The 26,647-nt window shown below is 36.1% G+C and overlaps 1 protein-coding gene across 15 annotated transcripts in view; it reads left to right on the forward strand.

The window, feature by feature from the left end:
* The window catches only part of CDIN1 (CDAN1 interacting nuclease 1), a 227,512-nt gene that overhangs the window by 7,295 nt on the left and 193,570 nt on the right, over positions 1–26,647 (forward strand). The window lies entirely within an intron of this gene.

The following is a 26,647-nucleotide window of genomic DNA, read 5'->3' on the forward strand; positions in this document are numbered from 1 at the left end:
TGTACCCTTTCAGTACATCATATCCGGGGTACATGACTCTTCATATGTCTTATTGCTGGTAAGGTTTACCTTATTCATTTGGTTAAGGTGTAATGTCTGCCAAGTTTCTCCATTATAAAATTACTACTATTCCCTTTCCAATAATTACTTTGTGGGGATATCCTTTGAGTCTATGCAAATATCCTTTTTTTCTCATATCACACTTTTCTATTGATATTAGCATCCATCAGTGGCTCTTTCTTGAAATAGTTATTACCTGTATTTGCCTAATGGTGATTTTCTATTTCTCTCACTGGAATGCTCTTTCAACTAATATCATCTGCTACCACCATTTCATGTGAAACAGTCCATCGCACAGTCAGCTCATGATTTTCACTGGTACTTGCAGAGTTCATTCACCTCCCATAGCATTTGGTCTGTAATCATTCACTGTGTGCTATGTCTGTGGCACTATTTGAGTATTTTTTAGAAAACAGGACATTCCAGTAATTCATTTTGAATAACTTCTAGCCTGCGGAAAGAGTTTAAGACACATTAGAATCACAGAATATTAGAAACCAAAGGATTTGTGGAACACTTAGTACCTGAATGTTTAGTCAAGTGGGTTTCATTGAGGAGATATGACTCGGTTGGAAATTCTTTTGCTGGTAAACAGCCTTTTGGCACAAATTTAATTTTTCCCTGAGTTCCCTTGTCAAGCATTAGTTATTTGGTTGCTATTGGTGCCTATACCAATAAGTCATATGTCAAATTCTTGATACCATATATCTCTAAGTAAATAAGAGTCTTTACCTTACTGCTTTATCTTTTCCCTTAGGGATCCTGGCTTGGGTGTTTCTAAGAATGTGTTCCCCATTCTTAAGTATGATTTTTTGTCTTGGCCCACCATATCTATTGTTTTCCCACTCTTGGATCACAGTTTAGGTAACCATTCACTCATGTGAGGCTGTTTGTAGAGAAATCTCACTAGAGGTAATTAAGGATTTGTTTGGATGGGCTCTCTATATTTAAACCAGTAGAGTTGGTTTATTTTCTTGAGATACTCACCTACTTTTATCTGAGAACTGGAGTTAGGGCTGGCTCTCTTGTGTATTTGCCAGGGTAGGACTTAGTGCTACTTGATGGCGGACCTAGGGTCTGGTCTGGTTAGGAGTGGAGTAACTAAGGGACTTGTTTGGGACAAGCACAATTTTATTTAAGTTTTCTATTTGTGTAGAGTGGTTTAGTTTAATTTGGTGCTGTTGTTTGACTGCAGTTATCCTTTTTTGAATAAAGTTCACCTCCAGTGATGCATTTTAAGCTGTCCCCTTTTCTCGTCGGGAGTCTTGTATTCCATTGTTTTTTGCTTCCTGTAACAATTTGTTCTTGGGGAATGACTTGGCTTTGCGTCTTCTTATGTGAGTCACAGTTGCCTTAAAGAAGGGACAGAGCTCCACTGCTACCAAGTAGAAGTGGGATTCAAACCCAGGCAGAGTCTGGCTCCAGTTTCTTACTCTTACTACTTTTATTCCCTCTTCTCTGTTCAGTTCCTTAAGTCTGTGGTGAGGATTAAGTTAAATAAGCCATGTAAAACACTTAACATAGTGTAGATGTTCCGGTAAGTATGGTAAATGGATGATAAATATGATTATTGTTATTATTAGAATTTAGTAGATGGCCAACAGTAGAAGAAATGTCTGAGTAGTAACCTCCTGAAACATATAAAACAAAATTTTGCTTTGATACGGATCAGTTGATTATATGGCTCTGAACACATGGATTTAATCATTAGTTGAATATGGCCTAGATATCAGAAACTTGTCTTAAGTCTTTGATAGTAATACCTAATACCTCATTTATAAAGAACAAAACAAAACAAACTTTTGAACCCAGATGCATTGATTTTTAAGAATTACAGTAGCACATTGTAGTCTGTAATTAATACTGATTTACTTAAATTGGAAGATTACTCCTATTTGCTTTGTTCTCTCAGATGAATTGATATTTGGTTCTCAGTATGTGGTCAATTTTCTATTCTTTTGATAATGCCATGTTGCACCTGAGTTCCAGAATAATGAGTGAGTAATAGTTAGAAGAAAAAGCCAGCCTTTTATTGAGCTGGACATTCTTTTGGTGGTTTTGCCAAGGAAATATGACTAATTTACATGGCCTTCAGAAATATTACTCATACTTAGGAAATATATCTAGGAGTATTTCTATACTGATCTTTAGTGCAAATTGGAAAAGAAATTGGTCTAAAAAGTGGCCTAAGGAAACAATATGATTATTTCCTGTATTTCCCTTAGTCATCTTTTAAAATATGATTTTTAATTCAATAAGATTTCAGATTTTAATTTTTTTGTTGCATTGTAGCTTAGCTCTTTTTTTTTTTTTAATTATTTATTTATTTATGATAGTCACAGAGAGAGAAAGAGAGAGAGAGGCAGAGACATAGGCAGAGGGAGAAGCAGGCTCCCATGCACCGGAAGCCCGATGTGGGATTCGATCCCGGGTCTCTAGGATCGCGCCCTGGGCCAAAGGCAGGTGCCAAACCGCTGCGCCACCCAGGGATCCCTGTAGCTTAGCTCTTAAGACTCTTCTGGAAGGTCATGGTGTAGGTTAAGGTTAAGTATAGAGGACCTTGTGCTTTTATCAGATGCCTTAATGAAAAAATGTTCCACATCACTTGTCATCAGGGAAATAAATACAAATCAAAACTATAATGAGCTACCACTTTACACCAGTGAGAATGTCTAAAATTAACAAGACAGGAAACAACAAATGTTGGAGAGGATGTGGAGAAAGGGGAAGGCAAACTGGTGCAGTGGAAAACAGTGTGGAGGTTCCTCAAGAAGTTAAAAATAGAGCTACCCTATGACCCCGCAATTGCACTACTGGGTATTTACCCCAAAGATACAGATGCAGTGAAATGCCAGGACACCTGCACCCCAATGTTTCTAGCAGCAATGTCCACAGTAGCCAAACTGTGGAAGGACCCTCAGGGTGCATCGACAGATGAATGGATAAAGAAGATGTGGTCTATATATACAATGGAATATTGCTCAGTAATCAGAAAGGATGAATACCCACCATTTGCTTCAACATTGATGGAACTGGAGGGTATTCTGAGTGGAGTAAGTCAATCGGAGAAGGACAGTCATCATGGTTTCACTCATATGTAGAATATAAGAAATAGTGAAAGGGTTTATAGGGGAAAGGAGGTGAACTGAGTGGGAAAAATTAGAGAAGGAAACAAACCATGAGAGATTCCTACCTCTGGGAAACAGGGTTGTGGAAGGGGAGGTGGGTGGGGGGATGGGGTAACTAGGTGACAGGCACTAAGGGAGGCACGTGATGAGCACTGGGTGTTATACTATATGTTGGCAAATTGAATTTAAATAAAATATTTTTAAAAAGATTTCTGTGCTTTTTTGGATTTGCGTGGTTGCAAAAGTGAGATGAGCCTGGATTTCTCTGAAGGAGTATTTGGAGAAAATCTCACATAATGTTATCTTAAGAAGAATCCACATGCTGACTCTATTTCTTATTAGTTTGAGGGGAGAAATTTCCATGGTATTAGATTATGGACTTCATCTTAAAGTCTATATTCAGGCATCAAACTTTAGTGTAAGTAATAACTCCTATCAGATGTTTACTGACATCTGTTTACTGACAATAAAGAGGGATTATATATCTCCCTAGGAGAAAAATGTTCAATAGATGTTTAGGGTAATAATATCATATTATTTGACTTGCAGCAAATGTTGACTGAATTTACCAGTATGTTTTTATTATACATTTTGTGCAGTTTTGCCATATTGGTTGAATTTTCCTTAAAACAGTCAATAGACAAGTACTTTTCCAGAGTAAGTAGGAAAAGTGACCTAAACATGGAAATGTCACATACCAGTGTGAAGATCAGATGGGACGTGGGTAGGGAATAAATTTTCCTTTATATCATGAGCTGGCACACAGTGAATACAGTAAAGGTGTTGGGGTACAGCTTCTAATTGATTGACGAGTTTCCATTTCTTAGGGGACAGAGCAGAGGGCTGACTGTAGGCTGGTTTGCTCCATGAGCTTTGAGTCCAGCATGAAGCAATCTATGCCTTATGTATTAAGACAGTACGTGGCTGGCCAGAAGGCCAACCTTTTCCTGGCCACTTTGGGAAACTAATACCTGCCTCTACTTTCCTTTTTCTTTTCATCCTTACCTTTCAGGAGGCATCTTGATATAATGTATTTAAGAGTTAATAGTTGTTCTTCATAACTCAGAGCTTCCTTCTTGGAAGGAAGTTTGTCACAACAGTGACAGAGTTGATAATGTCACCTTTTTCAAGCACTTTCTCTTTACTGAGGGCTGATCTTTTCTGTTCTTTCTGGTTTGGGGACAGTGCATAAAGTTTTTCTGTTTGTTTGTCTTTTAACCTAGTTTGGTATTCTGGTTGTGACCAGATAAACCCCTGAAGTATCATTGAGATAATGGAGAGCTCTGCAATTTTTCTATCCAAAGTAAAATGTTAAAATAGCTTAAGACTTATTTCCTTTATGTGTTTTAAGTATTGAGATTCAGCTGCTAAAATGTCTGAAAACTTTTAAACATAGAGAAAGGACTTCAAGACCATGGGAATAAATATTTTGGATGTGAGAAAGCAGTACAAGCAGAGGAAAAAGCAAGTGGATTCATGTTGTTTGATACTGTTATTCAGGCAAATAAATAAGTACTGGGTCTTTCCCTAACCAGGTGCTGGCCTTTGCTAATTAGAGTGATTCTGTATAAAGTTTGGGCTTTTTCTGAAGTTGTTCTGGGAGCGGTAGTCCTATACAAGACTAAGATTTAGCATCCATGGGACATTATCACCCTTCCTTTCCTTCAGACATAACTCATATTTCTCATATATTTATTTTTATTATTGTTGAGACTTGTCCATTGCTCCAGGCTCAAGAAAGGATGAGATATAAACTCTAATCTTGTATTTTTTTAAATTATTTATTTATTTATGATAGTCACACACACAGAGAGAGAGAGAGAGAGGCAGAGACACAGGCAGAGGGAGAAGCAGGCTCCATGCACCGGGAGCCCGACATGGAATTCGATCCCAGGTCTCCAGGATCGCGCCCTGGGCCAAAGGCAGGCGCCAAACCGCTGCGCCACCCAGGGATCCCTCTAATCTTGTATTTATCCTGTTTTAGGAAATAGGAGGCATAGCACACCCTTGATATTTACAAGAGTTATCACTTAATGACTGTTGGCATCCCCAAATAGGCAGCCAGCACTAGAGAGGATGGCAAAGGGCTAAAGCTTTGTGATGCGGGTGTTTGGTTAAGCTTACTTAGTAGCTCATTGACTTGCTCTTCCCCAAATCAGGCTAGTGGTATGAAAGATTCACATTTAAATTCAGCAGTCTCATAAATTATGTTTGTCATGAATATTTGTGATATTCAGAGCTGGGTATTGTCAGAGCTGGGTATATTTAATCTAGGAGTGTTATGGGTACCCAACACCAGTGCCAGGATGAATAGAAACACAGAGTGAAATCTCTTTGTGGTTTGTCACTCATGCCTGTGCCACACCTTAGCCTCCTGAGATTCTCTAATTTATAAGATGATATTTAAGACTAGTAGGGGAATAAAGCTTTTTGTAGGGATAGCCTTCTTGGTTGATGGGACGTGGGAGAGTAAAGGTGTCATTTAAATGCGTATTTCTACAATTACGTGAAATTAGACTGGCGATTTATTTTTCCTATTTTTTTTTTTTTATTTCTGTCTGTAACTCTTCCAAGCTAATACCATCTTTTGCTCAAGGTATATTACACTGCTGTTTGTTTTTGCTGATAATATTGGTAGGGACAGCTAATAAAACTTGAAATTAACTTGCACTTCAAGCCCCATTTAGCTAAGATAGTAAATGGACTGGGGATGTGAGAGACTCTTCGTTGTATAGCATTAAAAACCCCCACAGATTCCTACAGTCTAGATGTAACAAATAGCTCACAAACATCATTTCTTAACTGGTGAAGTCAACATTATCCAGATTTTTATTTCCTGAGGCCAACTCGAATACATATATAAAAATAAAATAACATTTAACTTCCAATTTATAACATCTGAATTTTTATTTGCACTATGGTGGATATATTTGAGACTCTTCCCGTGCAAATCACAAAAGTTTCTCCAGAGAAACCTGCATACCTCACCTATTTTTTTTAGATTCAGTGACTTATAGAGAGTTGGAATGAGATAGTAATTAGAAATCATCTAGTCAGATCAGTTAATGTAGATGCAGAAACCGAGGGAGGAGTGCCACCCGGTGATTTGAACAAAGTTACACATCTGGAGATAAAACTCTGCTTTTGTGCTCTTTAAATAGAGATCTCAGATTCCTGTCTTTTGAGGGGCCAGGCAGGTACCAACAAGGAGTGAATGAATGAAGCTGGCCTGGTAGGGATGGTGGCAAAGGGAAAGGACAGTTTTGTGCACTGACATGGCAGCTACAACCTTACGCCAGCCATCTGTTGTTGCGCAGGGATGTGGGCCCAGTGCTGCCAGGTCTTTTAGTCTCTAGAAAGCAGCTGTCTCACTTTTTAGAAAAAATACTCTGAGTTTTAAATGTCATCAATTTGTTGGAATTTTTAAAAACACTGGGCCGATGGCTTCCTGGCCAAACAGAATAAGTCTCTGGGCTGAATTTGGCCTGCAGCCAGTGGGTGCTGGAGCTGGAGCTTTCTGGCTTGTGAGAGCTTATTACAAGTATCTTCTCCTGACTCTACAAACACATCAGGAGCTCAAAATCAGCCACAGTGGGAGTGTTAACGCCACATAAATTGCTTAACACGCAACAAACCTGGGCTCTCCCCCCTGCCACCAAAGGCATTTCTTAAGCCCTCACACCACTGCATACCATCACCGATTTGAGACTTTTGCATTGTACATTATGGCCTTGTAGCAGTTCTTTTCCAGAAATCTTTTAACCCAATTTATTCTGTTTTTTTTTTGTTTGTTTGTTTGTTTTTAGCTTTTTTTCCTAAAAGGCTCATATTCTTTTTCCCCACTATAGTTAGTACAGGAACTAGAATGCCTTTTGTGAGCCTTAGCAGTACCTGGTATATTATTGGTATTATGATACATATCATAATGGACATTTGATTGAACTGACCTGAAGAAAATGCTGCTTGGTTAAAAAAGAAAAAAAGCCATGTATGTATGTCTCATTTAAGGAAAATGGATCCCTTTCAAAATAGATTAATTAGTTAACTTTAGGGATATTACAGTGATTTTTTCTCTCTCTCTCGGAATTTGGAAATGTTCCAGTGGTATACCTGAGGGTTTTTATCATGTCAGAAATTATTTTTTTGAGAAACTTCAAGCTTAGCCATTATATCTTCAGTTGGCAGTTACTCCAGTATAAAAAGAAAATAAAACATATCTATAATTATAATGGAAAACAAATGGGAAGATACCCAGTTGATTATAATTTGATTTTGTGCAATTTTATAAAGACTCAATTATCACATGTTCACATGTGTTTCTTTTCTACATTTAAAGTGTCAGTAATAAAGTAATTGACAGTGTACAGCTAAAACAAATGGATAATAAAATTAACAACATTAGGCAAGAATATGTGCATTTTAGAATGACAAGAGAAATTCTTTGTGGGAATAGGCCCACATGAGTGGGCTGGCCCAGTGGTATTGAGTTTGGCAGAGTTGTCATAGCCTGTGCTTGACCTTGGGTGGTTTATTAGCTCTCTCTGCTTATGGTTAATTATTTTATAAATCGATAGGAGGCAAAACCCATTATTGGGAACTCCAGGAGGCGGTTCAGTTTTTTTGTTGTAAAGGCAGTTTTATAAATTGGCTTAAAGAACTTGGTTCTAGAAATAGACATATGAATTCTGCCTTCATGACTCACTTGCTGGGTGAACTTGGGTAACTTCTTCATGTTTTGGTGCTTTATAAAATGGGATTGTTATGAATTTGAAATGGGTGGTACTTATAAAATGAGTAGCATAGTTCCTAATACTGTGCTGCATAAATTTTTGCTATTTCTGTTATTTTTACCATTATTGATTTAAGGATGCTCATTGCAATAGTATTTGTGCTTATGATAATTAGACTCAGGACATCAGAACTGAAAAAATTTTGCCTAAAACCAGCCTTTTTATTTTCTAGGTTTCCAAAGTGTTTTTCATTTATTCCCAAGATATTAGGAAACCTTCTTTTGGTCAATTCCAGTAAAGTCCTTAGATGATACTGGCAACAAAGAAGGGATATTTTTCGGGATGACAGATGAGGATATGTAGGTTTAGATTGACTCTTCTTCCTCCTAGAGTAAGTGGGAATGTTGAAAACCTGAGAATTTGTAAGTATTTTCTTGTCTAATTACTCCTCAAATATAAATTCCCATATTCTGGACTCTTTTTACATTCCCGCCTTACCTTGCTAGCAAGGTGACACCCCAGATCATCACATGAGTGTGAACACTGATGTTAGTGTTTAATATAGGCATTAATACATTTGAAGAATGAGTGCTTTTTTAAACAGTCTTAAAATCTATTCATTCTACTGATTATGAAAAGACTTTTGATAAACCCAAAGAAATTACATAAACTTTTTAAAGAAAACAGATTTACTGCCCCTTAAGTTTTGGTTATTATTAATTACAATGTATTCTAGAATGCTGCCTGCAGAGAATTTGCTTAATTTATCTTATTTGTGCACTTCTGCTGATCATATTGTTGCAATAATAATGAGTTGGGCAAGATAGTAATTCATCCTCTTCCTTTTCTATCCTGTTTATTATAGAACGTATTTTCTAGGTTCTAGGTCAGGAGAGGCTTTTAGGTTTAGACCTACTTCATACTTCAACTTAAGCTACTTAGACCAGAATGAAATTAAGTATTAACACCGGTTAGAAATCATTGTGTTTTTAAAAAACAATAATATAATAATACTTAAAAAATTGAATGGTACTGCCTGTAGCCAAAGGTAATGGAAAAGTCATAATTGTACTATGGATTGTATTTTGAGGACAATGCCTTATAACTCTTCTGAAGTATGAAAACAAGCCTTGGTTAGTTTTATTTCATTTGTTAAGGGTCTATAAGGAGTCTAGATTTGGTACATTGTCATGATAAATATTTTATTCATGTTATAGCTTTTTGGACAGTTGTATTCTGCACCGTATTACAATGGCACAATAAATTGCTGAATACACTGTCTGCTGAATATGACTTTACCATGAAAAATTTGATGCATGGAGAAGGAAAGGTTGGAATATATCAACCTTTTCTGACAAGGGACTTTGAATTTTGACCTAATACAGGTGACCTTTGTGCACAATAAAAGTGAGCTTAATCTCAAGGTCAAGGTTGGGGTGAATGGCGTAGTTTATGCTGATTGTGGGTACTTCTAAGCCTACATAGCTATTGGCAAATGGGATTCTGGCACTTTTTTTTTTAATTTTTAGTATTTTCAGGAGATTATTTGTAGCAAGTTGTTTAGCTTTTTAACAGTACCACATTTCCTCAAAGCTCAGCTATCTGTTTAGTTGTGATAAGTTCGTCTGTTTATTTATAAAGTTTACTGTTTCTGAGTGAAAGGTATAAGCGTGCTATTATTTTCTGTTCCATAGATAAGCCATAGCTAAAAATAAAAATGTTCTTATGGCTTAAAGAAAAGACTACTGACATATATAACCTTGGAAATGAAAATATATCTTCCTATAGATAAGAAATTTCTTTGACAAGTTGAACTCTTGTTATCTTAACTTTGGAACTGTCAGAAGAATTTTTAGGTAGTTTATACCTTTATCTAGATTATAATTAAGAGAACTCTTATGAATTATTGTCTTAAAAGGTTTAGATGATTTAGAGACTGGTTATTCCCTTGAAAGTTGCTTTGAAATGCATCCACTAATGCATTTGTGTTAGAGTATTACATGATATAAAATATTTTTAAGGTTTTTCTTGTTGTACATAAAAGGAAAATTATTTTAAAGCATAAATTTCACTATAAATATCTCAATTGTTTTGTCATAGGTAAATTACACCTTAGCAAACATGAGGAACAAATCTGTCAGTGCTATATTGTCTGAATACTTAGTGAATATTCTGCCCAAATAATTGTTAGAAGCAACAAACAGGCGGGAGAGAGTGTCAGAGACTCTAATGGAAAGAACTTCTACTTTTTTAATCGAGCCTGCAAAATATATTCCCTGGGACTGATCAGCTCTGAAGCACTGAGGTTTGATGATTGGAATGGCAGGAAACCATGCTTTCAGGACATAATGAATTGACGAGGCCATCCATCATTTGTTAGCATACGCTGAAACATAGGCTATGTGTGCAGAGGCCTGTGATTTAGTAAATACTTGGGAGATGAATAGAGCTTACACACAAGGGAAGATATTGCTGTCCTTCAGCAGCCTGAGACCCAGGCGCCTGCTGAGAAGGCCATCTGACGGCACATCATCAGTAACCGGCCTGTCACAGTCAGCGGTGCCCACCGACCATTGCCAGTATATTAAATGCATTTTTAATATCTGCTTCAGTAGATTTAATGAAGAAAATTTAGTTTCCATACTCCAAGCACTGCCTCTTCAAGTGTTCTAAAGCATGTACTCTTGCCTACATAAGAAAGGGGGAAGACCATGCCGGCAGTTGGGAGAGTTGATTGAAACGGACACTCAGACAAAATAATGTGCAAATAAAAAACACTTTTAGTGGGGTTGGCATCCTGTTGATGTAAAAAAAAAAAAAAAAAAAAAAGAAGAAAAGAAAAAAGAAAAAAAGAAGCTCGTGGGTTTTTTTGTTTTTTTGTTTTGTTTTGTTTTGTTTTGTTTTAATGTGGCTTTTGAGTAGTTCCTTAAGCCCTAATTCCCTTCTCTCACAAGCCCCTTCCCTAGGAGCGTTGAGCCTGCTGGCAAGATATGTCAGGCTTCTGATCAGAAACGAAATATTAGAAGGAGAATATTACTGTTTGGCATAATTTGGATAGACTCAATTTTAAATTAGTTTGTGTTTTCAGATACTGTTTGATTGTTAGGATTTTTGCATGAAGATATAAAGTAGGATTTTTCTTACCTAGTTGCTTCCACATTTTTTAATGTTAAACTTCACACATTAATCAAGTTTAGTATATTTTTGTCTGGTGTCATGCAGAACAGCTCAAAATGAATGAAAAAAAAAGTAGTTGCTAACTTGATTCAAAAGTGCTCTTCTTAGACTATAATGTTTCTTTAAAAATTGTAATTTTAAAATGTTCTGTTTTTATATTCCGGCAAAGTATGTAGATTCATTCTTTTTAATGAGTTTCAGTGTTGACATTATTTACTACAAAACAGCAAGACAACCAATTAGATATTATTGCAAGCATGCACTTTAAGGGTTCCCCTCTTGTTTAAAAAAAAAATACAGAATACGCTCTCATGTTCACAGAAGAAGAAGCTACGGAATGGGACCTATAAATCTGATTCCTGCATGTGTCAAAACAGTAATGTATTAAATGCATATTATTATAAAAATTTAAGACATGTCTTAAACACACTTACATTTTTATAACACGTGGCAATATTAAATAATACATTTCCTTGTTAGCATCTGTTTGCCGTCATTGTTGGCAAGACCTATGATTTATTGCTTAAATTAATGACCAAGACCATTTTGGACCTGATATATGCCCCTAAGCTTATTACATCACTAAATAAAATAAAATGTATGCACTTGTGACAGAGTTATTTTTATAATTGTTTATCCCTTTAAGTGCCCTATTCAGTGATTCACTGAAAGGTTCATAATGGTTGGCTTGTAACCAGAAAATAATCTCAGAAAGGTAAAATATATTTCTTGTCTAGAAATAAGATGCCAGAGTGATGGTGATGATAGGGGTCCCAGCAAGAATTTGCAACACTCAAACCCGTTGTTCTTTTCTTCAATGCGCTCAATTAACTCTTGTTGAATTTTTTTGATGCATGCCCCCTCCCCCATTCTAAAGGCTGTTAATGCTACAGCTCGTCTTCAGATCAACCCTTCAATATTGGTGAAGTGATTTTGCTCTGATATAAAGCTGCAAGGTTAAATTGTTCTTTACCAATGAGTTTTCAGGTGCCTTTATCACCATGCATTAAACTGGGCAAGATTATTTTTCCTATTATTCGTTCTCTTCTTTTGGGAGATTGGAGCTTTACTGTTTTCATATTGAACTCTATTTGACTTCATAGTCTTTATCTTTCCTTTCTGAGGGTGCAGTATGATAGACCCTTCAGTATTTTTACAGTAACCTGTTATTCATCTAAAGTCACTCTGCTACCCAGCTTGTAATACAATATAATATGGCTTCATGGTTTTTTTATTCCACATGAAGTATCTCATTGACTGCCAGCTCGCCTGTCACAGGATGGTAAGGTAAAGATTTTGGGAAGCACAAGCCTTGCTTCTGGACTGCAGTGTCTATGTCTACACCTTGAAACAGATAGAGGCTCTGTGGGCACCTGAGAGTAATCCTTGTGGGAAGATTATTATTTTGTAGATATCTTGGGATGATTCTCATTCATAAAGGAAACAAACCTTAGTTCCTGAGAAAGATCTTTTTCTTGTCTTCATCTCATTTTAATTGCATTTTAAACCAGTTTATTGGAAATTGAAACAGGTTTTGTTTTTTGTTTTTGTCTTTTCCTTAGTATTCTTCCCCAAGGCATTTGACCTGGTAAAGTTTTTAATGGTCCTCTCAAAAATGTTCAGGCCAAGAAACATTTGTGTTTTTCTTGAAGAGCTCTAGTGGCCTTTTCTACTTCAGACTCTCATCTCCCATCTCTGATGTTTATATCTTCTTTTTCATCTCATCTTCCTTGTCTGGGAGGCCTGTCTCCAGATGAAACATTTTAAAGGAAAATTAATGAATAACCGATTAATGAATTGGTCTTCAGTGCCAGTGTCTAATTCCCTCTCTCTCTTCTGCTCCCTCCCCTACTTTTTTTTTTTTTTTTTTTTTTGGTCCTTTGAATATATGAATATTGATTTAGAGCCACCAAGATTTTTTTTTTTTTTTTTTGCTTTGACCACTGTAGTGACTTTTACCTGTTCATTTGGATTGTATACATTCCTGTATTTTGCTTTCTATTTGATTTATTGTGAATTCCTCGAAGTTAGGAGCCATGTGTTTTGTTGTCATTTTATCTTCCAACTCTTTCCTTGAGAACTTACCATGTTATTGTGGTCCTTTGTGCAGTCAGTGAATTCCTACTAACTTTCTAATAAGGCCCCGATGCTTATTTCTATGATGTCTCTTTTTTTTTAAAGGTTTATTTATTTACTTAAGAGAGTGAGAGAGAGCACTAGTGGGAGGGGCAGAAAGAGAGGCAGAGAGAATCTCAACCAGACTCTCTGAGCACAGAGCCTTGATTCAGGGCTCAATCCCATGACCCTGAGATTGTGACCTGAGCCAAACCAAAGAGTTGGACTTTTAACCAATTGTGCCACCCAGGCGCCCCTCTATGATCTCTTTTGAGGAGGAGATAACTTAGAAGTGTGTTTCTTCACTTTGGCCAGTACTATTTTTGTCTAGTTCCCTACAAAGGACTTGCTATTCTTTCCTAAGATTGTTTCTTAAGCTCCCACTCTCTGGGTCAGGATGTTTAAGTCCTATTTAAAAATATTAAAATATTCAGTAGGCAGCTAAGTGCTTAGCCTAGTGTACCACTTAACACTAAATGAAAGTAAAATATAACACAGACATGGAGCCATTTGTTATATTTTAGTAGATGAAGCAATAGCAGTGTAAACCTTAACCTTGTAATTTTGTGAGTTCCACTTTATCATGTAGCTGTAAGGGTAATCAAAATAAATCATGGGAGATGAATAAATATTTTCTAGTGCTTTCTCTGTGCTTTCAGAAGTGATGTTTGATCCATGAAATTGTAGTAAGTGTATTAAATAAAACAATATGATGCGCACTGTGTCAGATCTGATAAATTATTCGGTATAGGACATTTATACAACATATGTTGAGCTGCTACGTGAACAGCTTAATGACTATAAATTATGTTAATCTGTCTTGCCATTTTTACATTTTGTTAAAAATCGCACAATTTGTATTGTAGATATTTATATATATGTTTGTGGGGGTGGGCAGGGATAAGAAGAAGGCATAAGAAAGGCACAGGTCATCTCTGCGATGTTCTGACAGTGATCCGGGGCTCCTCAGCTGTGCAGTGTACATAACACAGATGTTGGGGAGTCATCTGTCAGCCATGCCTCTCCTATGGAGTTAAAGTTCTAGAGGGAAAAGAATTTGACACAGTGCTGTCACTGTTACATTTTCACAATAGAAGAGCATGCAAATATTGAACCTCCTGCTTAGCAGTAGTGCCCTGTCTAATGTCTGTGCTGGTTAGAATAAAAAATCATGGGTGCATCTTGGGCTCAGAGATCTGACAAAGGTCATGCTATGTTGGGCATTTGAATTGGAAATTGTCTGGACTTAGATTTTATAAAACTCCCACTGTTGTGTGTGGGGAGAATTTCAGCAGGGTTTTGTCCCTAGAGAGGCCTCTTAGGCCCTTTTCTGTCCTATGAATGAATTTAGATGTGAGGGTTACTCCTGCCTTAAAACTGTTAAGTTCATTTTGCATACATCCCTAGAGAGAAAAACTGGCAGATGCTTTTGTCTTGGAAGTGTTTAAAAGAAAACTGCAGAGCAGGAACAAGAGAGAAAAGGGGCCCTGTGTGGAGTCCCAGAACATTTTGGAAATGGCCAATATGCAGTTTTCATCAGTATGAAGGCGGGGTGCAATATGGTGCCTGTGGCTCACAAGGGAATATGAATGTTGATTAAGCATACTCCCAGGCTTTGAAATTCTGAAAGCAGTGTCAGAATAATGGATGTTGAGCAAATGTCAAGCATTTGTTAATTTCTCTGTTATTTGGAGTTTATCTACCATGATCAATCAAATAAACTAGTGCTTCTCTCTTGTGGCATGTGTCATTGATATGGTGATTAGGTGGCTAGAGAGACCTTCTGCTTTTTTTCCAGGTAACAGATTATAGAGGGGGTAGACAGAGCTTTTCAGTTGAAGATTTGTGTATGACTTGGTTTAGTAGAAATTTGGATATTAACTGAGTAGTTTGATGATGATATAAAAATCTGCAGCAACATGCAAAAGATACTAACTGTGATGCCATATATACCAAAAGACCTGGTAGTGGCGTTATGGTTTCCATCTAAATAGAGTTTCTGTAGTTTGTACAACTTTGGTGTAAAACTGGGTGAAAGAAATTTACTCCTGAAAGAATTCTGACCTATTAACATTTGTAGATAGAGTTTTGGATCTGTTTTTATTTTTGTCTCCCCCTTGCCCCCGCTTCAATTAATTCTAACACAGCTATTGATTTTTTATCCTTGAGAGAGACGGTCAGTAGATTTGCTTCATGTGGTTCAAAGTAATTCCTTTCTATTATTTTTATGAAACAATGCTACAGTATTTTGACATCCTAGATATAAATGATCAAAAGGTCCTTTCCAGCAATTATTTGACTGCAAATTATGGTGAAGTGCTAACCTTCCATGGAGTGAGGAGTAGTTTCCCTTTTAGAGTATGAATGGCCTTCCCAACCTGGGATTTCATTAGGCGTTGACACTAGGTACCATATTGAAATGTTCTACCCCCAGGAAAGTGTAACTTGGACTGCAAGGGGGTCTTTGTGTGAAACTACCATGGCTGGAAACAAGGCCGATTTGTAATTAGAAATTTGGGTTTGTTTGTTTTTTTCTGTTCTCCATTTTCTTCTCATAATCTCAGCCATATAGCTCTCATGGTTCATTCAGATGGAGATTTGTACTATCCTTACAAACCCAGATCATATGAAATAGATGGCTATCTTATTTTTGGCAGGATCGTTCTACAAAATTAGAATCCCTGAAGTCATCTGCCCCCTATTTTTAAGCCCTAGTGAACTTTCCCTTCAGGGAATTTACAACTGGGCAGCTCCAGGGTATTCACCCCATGAACTGCCTATGTTGTTTCTGGAGGGCTCTTTTTTCACTTACTCAGCCTGCCATAATGTTGTATTATGGCAGTTTCCAAAGTAGAAAATCTTCAACTTCCTCCTCATGTTAACAGCCTCCACTGGACCATTGGTTTTGACCTTCCCTGGGACTAGAAGCCCCTACACTCTGAGTAAAATCTTTATGTCCTGCCTGGTACATGGTGCCAATGAGCTCAACCACTGCAGAGCCTCCAGCATCACAAAAATAGATAACACTGCAGACTGGCTTTTCCAGACTTCACTCTGAAAACTCATCATTACCATGTCCTGGACACATCATCACTGAGTCATTTGCTTACATCACACAACCAAAACACTAAGCCTGTTACTGATACACGGCTCTCAAGTTTATTTTTCACTTGTGGTAGTGAAGCTATTGTTCTTAGTTTAGATTAGAAGAAAAATATGGAAAATCTTGTTATACTGTTGAAACTTACTGTGTAATAATAAGAGAAAAAGGAGTGTGAAATCAGAGTGTGGATTTCTTTCTTAACCATATGTGCTCTTGAGTGCTTCTGAATTCTCCTGTGGAAGGTGCTGGTAGCCTCGAGAGGTAGTGTTCCCCAGCACCTGCCAAGCTGTTAGCCACTTGGTCTCCTGGCTTCCACTTAGCTCTTCTAATGTCCATGTATCACTGAACTTTTCCTCTTCCCTCTCATGTATTACAACTACCAAGTAATGACTTGTTAAAAGAAAAAAAAAAAAAAACATGCTAGGATGAATATTGGCTCCTACTGGCCACACATTCTAATGATAACTAAAGTGCTTTTGGGGTTCCACATTAGCAGGTGTTTTTAGAGCATGTGGCACAATCTTTTAAGTAAGTATCTTCAGTAGTGACAAAACTTTGGAAATGGATTTGGTATTTGGAGTTAGGCAAACATCAGTAGGTTTGATAAATAAAGGGGCAGGTGCTACAAGGTGACAACAAGGTCTGGAAACTTAAGTATTTTGCCATGTGTTGCAATTCAGTAATGAATAAACTTTTTATTATATGTCTGTGTTTCTAGACTTGGCCACCCTGTATTTTGGTTAAGATACTGTGACTATGAAGTTGACCTGCTTGTGTGACTTGTAAAGTGGTTCTAAAGTGATCCCTAAAGATAAGTTCTATTTTGAGCAAAGGCAGCATCATTGATGATGAATGTGCAAGCCTCACTCTGGGATGATTATTTTGGTCAAAAATAATTTGAATGAATTAGTTCTTGTCTGCTGACCGAAAAAGGCCATTTTGTTACTTTATTCGCATACTGAGCAAGCACGTAAGCTTCCTTTCCTTAAACTTTTAACCATTATTTTATACCTTTTTTTTCTGGGCTCTTCAAATGTAGATTAACTACTGCATTTGTACTGGGAGGTTTTCTCCCAATACGTTCCATTACCCACTTCCCTGGTGGTTGTTCATTAAGTGATAAAATTCCTAAAAGGCAGAGACTTTTTAGGGGAGGTGGAAAAGTGGAGGGTTAGATAACTATAAACTAGCCAGTCTTGAATAACAGAGAAGTAGCTCAATATGGGATTTTCAGTTAATTAAAAACAAAAGAAAGATTTTTTTTCTTTTCTCTGTCTTGTCTTTTTTTTCTTAGAAAAAAGGACTATAGTAATTCCAAAATTTCATCCTACAGTTTAAGACACATTTTCATAAAACTGCCCTTTCTCAGGTAGTAGTGATAGAGGGGATGATGTTGCTTAGGCGTCTGGTTGAGTTCAAGTTTGAAGAATGGTGAAGATTTTTCTTTATTTTTATTTTCTCTTTGTGTTTGGTGTGTTTTTATTCGTCCAAGGACTGCATTTAATTCAGGTTAAGAGTATGAGGTCCTTCTCTCCTGTTACCTCATTGAAATTCACAAATAGGGAGGTGAAATTCTTCATTCTAGTTACACCTGCTGTAGAGTTGGAGAAATCACTTTTATAAAAGGCTCAAAAATAGGGAGACCTGAGCCCTGAAAAGAGAATTACTGTTTGTTTATATTGCACAGTTTCATGGTGAGAGGAAATGTGTCAAACATCATTTTAAAAACTGCATTTGTGAGACATTAGGAAATCCTTTACTTGGTTTGGTGAGGATTGATCAAACATTTTTTTGGTCATATTTAAGTCATAGACATAGGACTTTAAAGTAGCTAAGTATTATTAAAAATTACTTGCTTAGTAATTTATCTGGTTTTAAAGATCTTTCATTCAGCAAAATATTAGGAAGTGATTTCCTAAAGCAAACATTGTCAAAGCCTTGAGGCTTTTTGGGGTTCAAACAACAAGTTAGTGGGGGTGATCTAAACTTAGGCAGCCTGCCTTGTGCTTCAGTGATCAGTTCCATCCTGAGGAGAGGGTAGTTACACAGTGCTCTGTGCACTTGACACATGCAAATGCTAAATACAGTAGCAGCATGAGGTCTCTGTCATTAACAGTAATTTATGTAATGAAAGCCACCTGGCTGTTTTTTATAATTAATTGCTTGTAAATAATAAATTTAAATATAATTTATAGTTTTCTAAATTTGATTACTATATAGACCCAACAACAAAACTAAAACAATTGGCAATTCCATAATTGAGTTCAATGGCTTTTAAAAGGAGATATATATAAAAGTATATATATACTCACACACACACATATACAAATATAAAAGTATGTTTATATATCTATATATATATCTCCCCTCAGGAAACATTTTCACTAAGAAATATATTTATTTAAATATATCAAGTGAAATGTCAGGTGAAAATATTTTTTGGAGGAGGATGGTAAGACTGTAACCAAGTCCTGTTAGCTTTTTTAATTTGTGTGTTGTAATGCTAATTTTGAAATAGTCTCACTGATTTCTTTTTTATATTCTTATTTCAGTCAGCCTTTTGAAAGTATTTATACACATAATTTAAGACACAGATGAAAGAGTACCTACTTAACAGTAATGTAGTAAAACTGTTTTGAAAAAAAAGTTTTTTCCCTATTTTGTAAACTTTCGATTATGTTTTAAAAGAAATTATATATGGGAGGAAAGTACTTAAGTATATAAGATGATATGTTATATGCTGTGGTGATAATAAGCAGCTTTGCTTAATAGATTTACTAAGTACAATATCCTTGATTTAAGAAGGTTTTGTATTTGTTTACATGGCCTCATATATTGGCTACCAAAGTATCATTTTTTTTTTCTGATTTATTGGAAAGTACCAGTGATTTATGTGGCTTAAAAAGAAAGAGGGCTTTAGAGCCTTGGCCTCTATACTCTCTTTCATTAAAAGAGAAAGGAAAGAAAGAAGCAAGGAAGGAGGATGGAGGAAGGAAGGGACGGGAAGGGAAGGGAAGGGAAGGGAGGAAGGAAGGAGGGAGGGAAAGAAGGAAGGAAGTAAGTTGGTTTATGGTTTTATGTTTAATACTTCCTTTAGCAACTGTTTATTTAACAGTTGTATCAGATTTTCTCAGAACTGTATGAATGTGTTTTTTAAATTAATGTCTCTTTTCTAAGTGTTTCCACTAAAAGCTGTATCCTTTAAATATCTATATTGTTATTTTGTAGTATAGCAGTGAAATTATTATCAATGACAATTTATGAAACGTGTAGACACTTTTGTAAGGCATTAATTAAAGGATTAATAGATTAAAGGAGAATTTGCAGCTTTGAGCTACAAACTTTATAAAATGGATTATCCTCCATATGTGACCAGCAGCATTTTTCCCTCACCATGATTTAGTGAAGTTGAGATAAATCAATATGCTCTATCAGTTAGTTGAACTTATAAAAATTTTTTTAGGGTTCTTTTTGTTCTTTGTAGAAATTCAACTAGATCATGAACAAGTTCTGTTAAATTGCCAATTGCATGTTGCCTGCTTATGAGATTGAGATTGAGAGGGTCAAGTCACTGTGGGGCGTGCATGAGCTGGGATTGCCTATAAGGAATAAAAATCCTGGCTTTTGCGTGTGGTCAGGGTGTGACCACCATTCATCACCTCAACAACAGACATCAGACTCGCTCATTGCTTGGTTTCCAAGGTCTAATAATCCCCCAAGAATTTAGAATGTTGTTGACTTGTCCCCATTTACATCACTGAAGAAAGAAGCTTTGCAACAGGTGCAGCTGTATACTAATTGTAGGGTGTGCTTAATCTGTCCAGAAGGGAGAGTGACTCCAAATTTGGTATCTTAAAGAGTGTAGTGACCTTTTAAAGTCCCAAGATGAGAATTGCCAACAATTGCAACAGGCTAATTATACCCACAAGGAGTTGTGAAGTGCTTTTAAGTTTTCCTGTACACCTAGAAGTTCAGTGAATGGCTTGAAGTCATTAACATATGACAGATGCACTCCCTTTTCAAGGGCTCCTATGATAAGTTTTGATTGTAGAAGTGGGAATTTGACCCTAGCTTATCACTTACTTCATTAGCTTGCTTTAGGACAAGAACTTTTTTTTGACATGAGTGTTATCTTACCCATGTTCCAGAATTCCATCCGCCTCCTTCTCTCTGCTGATAGGAAGTCACAGCGATAACCTTGATGTTGTTTTTTCCAAAGCATATTGTATATCATGCAGTGTTACATATATTATATGTATATATGTATATAGAATATTAATATGTCTCACCTATCATATATTTTACATAATATGATTGCATCTTATCTGAACATGGGTATTACAGAGTTTTTGATTACATTATTTTAGAGATACTGGCTTTATGGGATTTCTGTTCTTTTTTTAAGGAAAATATACAGAAACACCTGTTGGCTTTATAAAGAATACAAAAAGTCCAACTTCTACATTTCCATGAAGTTGACTTTTTTGAGGTTGGTGAGAATAGGGAAAAGAAATTTGGGTTTTGTCCTGGGGGCCTCTGTACACATATGGAAGAAAGCATGGCATGTTTCCCAAAGAATGAACAAATGATAGAGGTACGCGCCCCTCCCCCATGAGGAGATGTGGAAATGGGGCATGGAAGGGCCTTATGCAGTAAACCCTGTGACTGCAGCACTTAGATGAAATTGCTTTCTTTTTATCTGGTTGGAAAATCATCTAAAATAAGCCATACAGGATTAAGGTTAAAAAACTGAGTAAAACCAGTCTTGGGTAATCTAATTCCCTGTCATAGTATCTCTGTATTTACCTGCTTAGGATGCCTGTTTCAATTCCTTAATAGACTATATACTTAAACTTTATTTTAAAATATTTTCTGTGAAGTTAAAATCTCTGTTTATAGAAGTAACTATTCACTTAGTCTCTAAGGGTTATTTGTAGATTTTATATTCCCAACAGGCATAATCATAGTTAGCTGTGTTCCTGTCAATTACCTGCAAGTTCTTTTTGTATAATTAGGGGATGGTTAATTTACTCTAAGTAAGGTTGCCACCTGTCTAGGGATTAACCCAAACAGGTTGGAAGTCACAGAGAGACTTTGGAGTTTGGGTTTAAAGTAGTAGGAATTGATTTCTTAACTCTCTTCTGCCATTTTGGTGGCACATTTTGGATTACTCAGTGGTAATGGTGACAACAGGTGTTTTCCTGGTCACTAGATTGATAAACTATGTTGTTAAAATGATAGGTGCCTACAAGTCTGTGAACTGGAGGTGTAATGCTTGGTACTCATTGAAAATGCACTGGAAAGATCCACACATTTCCACTGTTTCTACTGTTACCTGGTCGGATTGTCCAATGAGTGGGAAGTGGCATCCCTAAATGAGGATAGTCTGAGGACAAGAATTACATTCACTGGAAATACTATCATCTTACTGGTGTTTCAGGGAAACAAAACATGAAGATGTAATCATGTAGTTCATAGAATTTGGAGACATAATTTTATAGTTTTAAAATAAGCTGTGGGAAAAATTTAATTTTTTTTTTAACGAACATGTTTTGCTTGCAAGGTTTCCATGCAATATGGAAAATCAAATGCCTTCCTTCATTTGACCTAATGTGTATGTGACTGCATTCCATTTAGGACCTGGACCCTCCTAGGAGACAGGGGTCTATGATCAAAACCAATTCTTTGAGATTGATCTAGACTTCTTTTCTCTTTTTTTCTTCCTTGCTTTCTAATTTGAAATTAAATCATTATATGTTGTATAAATATTAATTTTTAAATTTCTCTCATTGAGATATAACTCATATACCATAATACCCTTTTAAAGTGTACAAACCAGTGCTTCAAAAACCACAACGGTTAGTATATTCACAAAATTGTACAGCCATCACCATTATCTTAATTACAGAACATTTCATCAACCCCAAAAGAAACTAAATAGGCATTAGCAGTCACTCCTCATTCCTATTCCTTCTCACACCAACCCTGTGAAAAACACTAATCTGTAATCTCTGTATAGATTTTTCTATCTGAACATTGTATTTAAGTAGAATCGCATAATACGACTGGCTTCTTTAACTTAACATGATGTTTTTAAGGTTCATTCGTGTTGAATTCCTTTTTTACTGTTGAATAATCCATCATATCACTATACCACATTTTGTTTATCCATTCTTCATGAGTTAATGGATATTTGGTGGTTTCCACTTTTTGGCTGTTATGAATGTTTCTGTGAACATTTGTGTAAAAGTTTTTGTGTTGACATATGCTTTTATTTCTCCTGGGTAGATACCTAGGCACAGAGTATCTGAGTAATATGGCTTAACATTTTGAGGCTCTATCAAACTATTTTCCAAGGGTCTGCATCCTTTTATATATTCCTATCAGCAATGCTGAGATTCCGATTTCTCAGCATCTTTGCCAACACATGTGTATTGTCTTTTTTATTATAGCCATGCTAATCAATATAAATTGGTATCTCATTGTGGTTTTGATTTCCATTTCCTCAATGAGTAATGATGTTGAGAATGTTTTCATATGTTTTGGTTATTGTGTATCTTCTTTGAAGAAATGTCTGTTTACATTCCTTGCTCTTTTATGTTGTTTTTTTTTATTATTTTTATTATTATTGAGTTTAGGTGTGCTTTACATATTCTGGATACACATCCCTTATCAGATACATGATTTGCAAATACTTTGTCCTTGTCTGTTGGTTCTCTTTTTATGTTTTTGATGGTGTCCTTGAGTTATTCTTTTAAAGGGGTCTTACTTCAAGAAGGAAGAAAATAGAAAGTCAATATATATCTGTAACCTTCCTATAAGGAAAATATTATTACTTTGTCATGAAGTTCTTTTGTTTGATAAACATACTGTTTTGGTGAAGTTGTTTTCCTTCAGATAACATGCTAAATAGAAAAAAAATGTGTCAATATCTTCAATATAACTTAAAAGGTCAGACATTTTCATATTTTTCTTTTAAAGTTATGCACATAAATATATCTGATCACATCATCTAAGTTGAGAATCTGATATGAACTATATTTAGTAAAATGTAAAAAATAAAAAAAATCTTGCAAATCAATGCAAGTATGAAATTTTAAATAATATGTAGTTAAAAAGAATCAGGGCCTTATCAATTTGAGATTTTAAAAAAAGCTTGAACTGAGTTCCATTGTTTTTACAATGTAATTAATCAGGTATGATTTATGAAATGTATTTTTTTTTTTATGTGAGCATTGGGAAGAGTGTATGGCTTTCTTGGTCCACAAGAGCTAGGCCTGCAGATCCAGACCTGACAGGAGGTCTGGCTTCCAAAGCCAAGTTGGCAGCTGTCTTGAGGGCATGGCCCTGGGCAAGTCACTTACTCTCTTGGAGTTCTAGTTTGTCCGCATGGATAGCAGGAACCCCTGCTTTTCACACAGGGATGCTGTGAAGATAAATGTGGGCTGTGTAAAAAGCTTTTAAGAGAAATGTAGTGCCAAGGTAATGTCCTGCCAATCTGGAGGCTGGTGTTTTTGTAAAGCTGTGAAAGGAAACTTTTGACAGTCTCTGGGAGAGAACTTAAATGAGAGTTTATCCCTTGTATACAGCTCTGTCTGTGACCACACTAGCTCTCTGACTCTTCAGAGCGGGGTATGCACCCAAGAGCTACTCTGGCTGATGAGTATCTCAGGGGTCTGAAAGAGTGCACACATTGCTAAAGGCATTTATAAGCAACATTTAAACAATAGTTCACACCGTAATATGGGAAATTTTTAGCCACTGAGAAGGTATTTGCATTAAAAACAAAACAGATGACAACTGTATCAAAGCACAGGGATAATTGCGTGTTGAAATGATATTTGACTAAAACAAGGGGGCATGTAGAAAGCTACTTGGAATTGCGGTATTGTGGAGGAGCAGCTAATTGCTTGCTCCTCTTGTCACTTTGCTTTTTTTAAGTGACTTAAGCAAGGTAGACTCTTAAGTTGTGCCTTTATAAATCTTTTCATTTGTGTAATGTGAAAATTATAAATGTGTGATTACCAGTCTCTTTATCCAGCCTCAGTTGTATAGTATATTGTCTCCTTTGGACAGTTAATGAGATGCTGGCTTTGTGCAGTTTATCCTGGGAAATAAATGAATAACTTTCTTTGACGTCTCCTTTTGCCACACTTCCTTGATTTGGATTGGTGCGTATGTAATGGTATGTGAGCATGTCGGGGAGTGGGTATGTATTTATTTTTGCTTTGTGTACATGAATAATAGGAATAAATGAAGTCTGGTTTTCAGCTGATTCCATTTTGCATATGCTGAAGTACCTGCTCTCTTCAACGACCACCCCCTCAAGAAAATTATGTCTCTAGAATTGGTAACCTGTTTTTAAGAGAACTTATAAAATCTTTCTAAATGAAAAATCATTCCAGGAGTGTCTATTATTGGCAATTTTCTTCTGTCTGCTTTTAGAACTTATTGGCCAACCAGGTCAGACATTATTAAAGTTCAAGGGATCCAGTGGGAAAAGTAATGGTTTTGTGCTACTATGAATTTTAAATGTTGCCATTTTCATGTGTTACAACATCATCTGTTCTCACATGGCACTCAAAATGTATAGAAGTTTTAGGCCAAATTCAGGGTCAAGGTTTAGGAGAGTGATGATTCTGACTTCTGACTCATTCTCCTAGAATCATGTAACTCAAATTATCTGCATACCATTTTGTACCAGGATACTTTTTTCAAGTCATTTGTAAGAACTTACTGTAAGAAGGTTTTTTTTCTTTCCTTTTTTTTTTTTTTTTTTTGTCTCATCACTTCTTGGAAATTTATATAGATATGGTTGGAGACTCTGTACTCACTGTACTGATAGGTATTCATTATATTGAAATAATGGGGGGTGCTTCATTTCTGAGAATAGCTGTGTTTTATGCCTCTCAAAAGCAATGCCTTTTAAATATAAAACCCCTGGGGAGGCTGAGTCTTGCACAGAATACTTTTTTGAGTCCACTCTCTAGCACATGAGAGTGTGTCACCAAATAGGTGCTTGCTAGCTATTTGCTGAATTACTGAATAAATGAACTGACTGCCTAACAGAACTAGCCCCTACATTTGTAGTTATTTGATGTACAAAATTACTGGATTTAATGAAATGAAGAGAGATGGAGATTTACTCAAAATCATCATGGTTCAGTTGAATGAATCCAGGAATACTTACTTCTCATGGAATGAAATGTCCATGTCTCATAAAATCAGTTGCTTTTAAATTTTCTCAGTATTCTTATTTTAGAAGAGAAGAGGGAAAAAAGTTTGTGTTTTGAAAATCAAATATTTAATTCCTGGGGCTCCTGGCTGGCTCAGTCAATAGAGCATGTGACTCTTGATCTCAGAGTCATGAGTTTAAGCCCTATGTTGGTCATGGAACCTACTTAAAAAATAGTAATAATTAAAAAAAAAACCTGATACTAAAAAAAGCTTAATTTCCATAGTAAATATTATACTATTCTATGATAAGAGATTATATCTTTTTTTATTTACTATTCAAATTTTTTTCCCAGTTTTATTGAGAAATAATTGGCTTTCACCACTATGTAAGTTTAAGGTGTACTTCATAACATATGTACAGTTTGATTTACATATGTTATGAAATTATTACTACAATAGTTTCAGCTAACATGCAACTTTTCATGTAGATATAATAAAAAGAAAAGAAAGAATAAAGAAATTCTTCTTATGATGAGAACTCTTAGGATTTTCTCTCTTAATAATTTTAGAGGATTATGTCTTGAACTGAAAACAGAGAAGCCTTTGCCTTTTGTCAAATGAATAACGAGTCATTTAATTTGTAGCATTTCCAACCCTAAATTCTGTTGCTCACTAATGGTGTTTTAGAAATGAAATTCCTTATAATAATAATTGGAGAGTACTCTCAAAGGAATATCATATACCAAGAGTTAAAAGAGGCTTGGATTTATTAAATCATAGTTAGGAGAATCAAGGCAGGGAGTTAATTTTTAGCCACCTACATTGATGATGATTATAGCAGCTTTGTTTATGACTGTTGAGTTCACTTGTAGAGTGCTGTGCTTGTGGCAGAAATTGTTGTTTTCCGCCAATATCTGTTCTTCCCTTCTTTCATGTTGACAGGGTGCTCGATTTTATCCAGGCATACAACTTCCCAGAACAGAGGCTCCCTCACAGCCCGCGTGGCCATGGGACCGAGTTCTGGCTATTGTAAAGTTCCAGAACCTTCTTTACAAGATAGCCCAGCCCCGTCTCTCTTCTTCAAGTTATTTCTCCATCTTGCTGTTGGGATGCCACTATATTAACTGTAGGAGTAAGGGTGCATCCTAGAGATGGTG

This window comes from Canis lupus, chromosome 30 (genome assembly GCF_011100685.1).
Source record: "Canis lupus familiaris isolate Mischka breed German Shepherd chromosome 30, alternate assembly UU_Cfam_GSD_1.0, whole genome shotgun sequence".
Classification (NCBI taxonomy): Eukaryota; Metazoa; Chordata; class Mammalia; order Carnivora; family Canidae; genus Canis; species Canis lupus.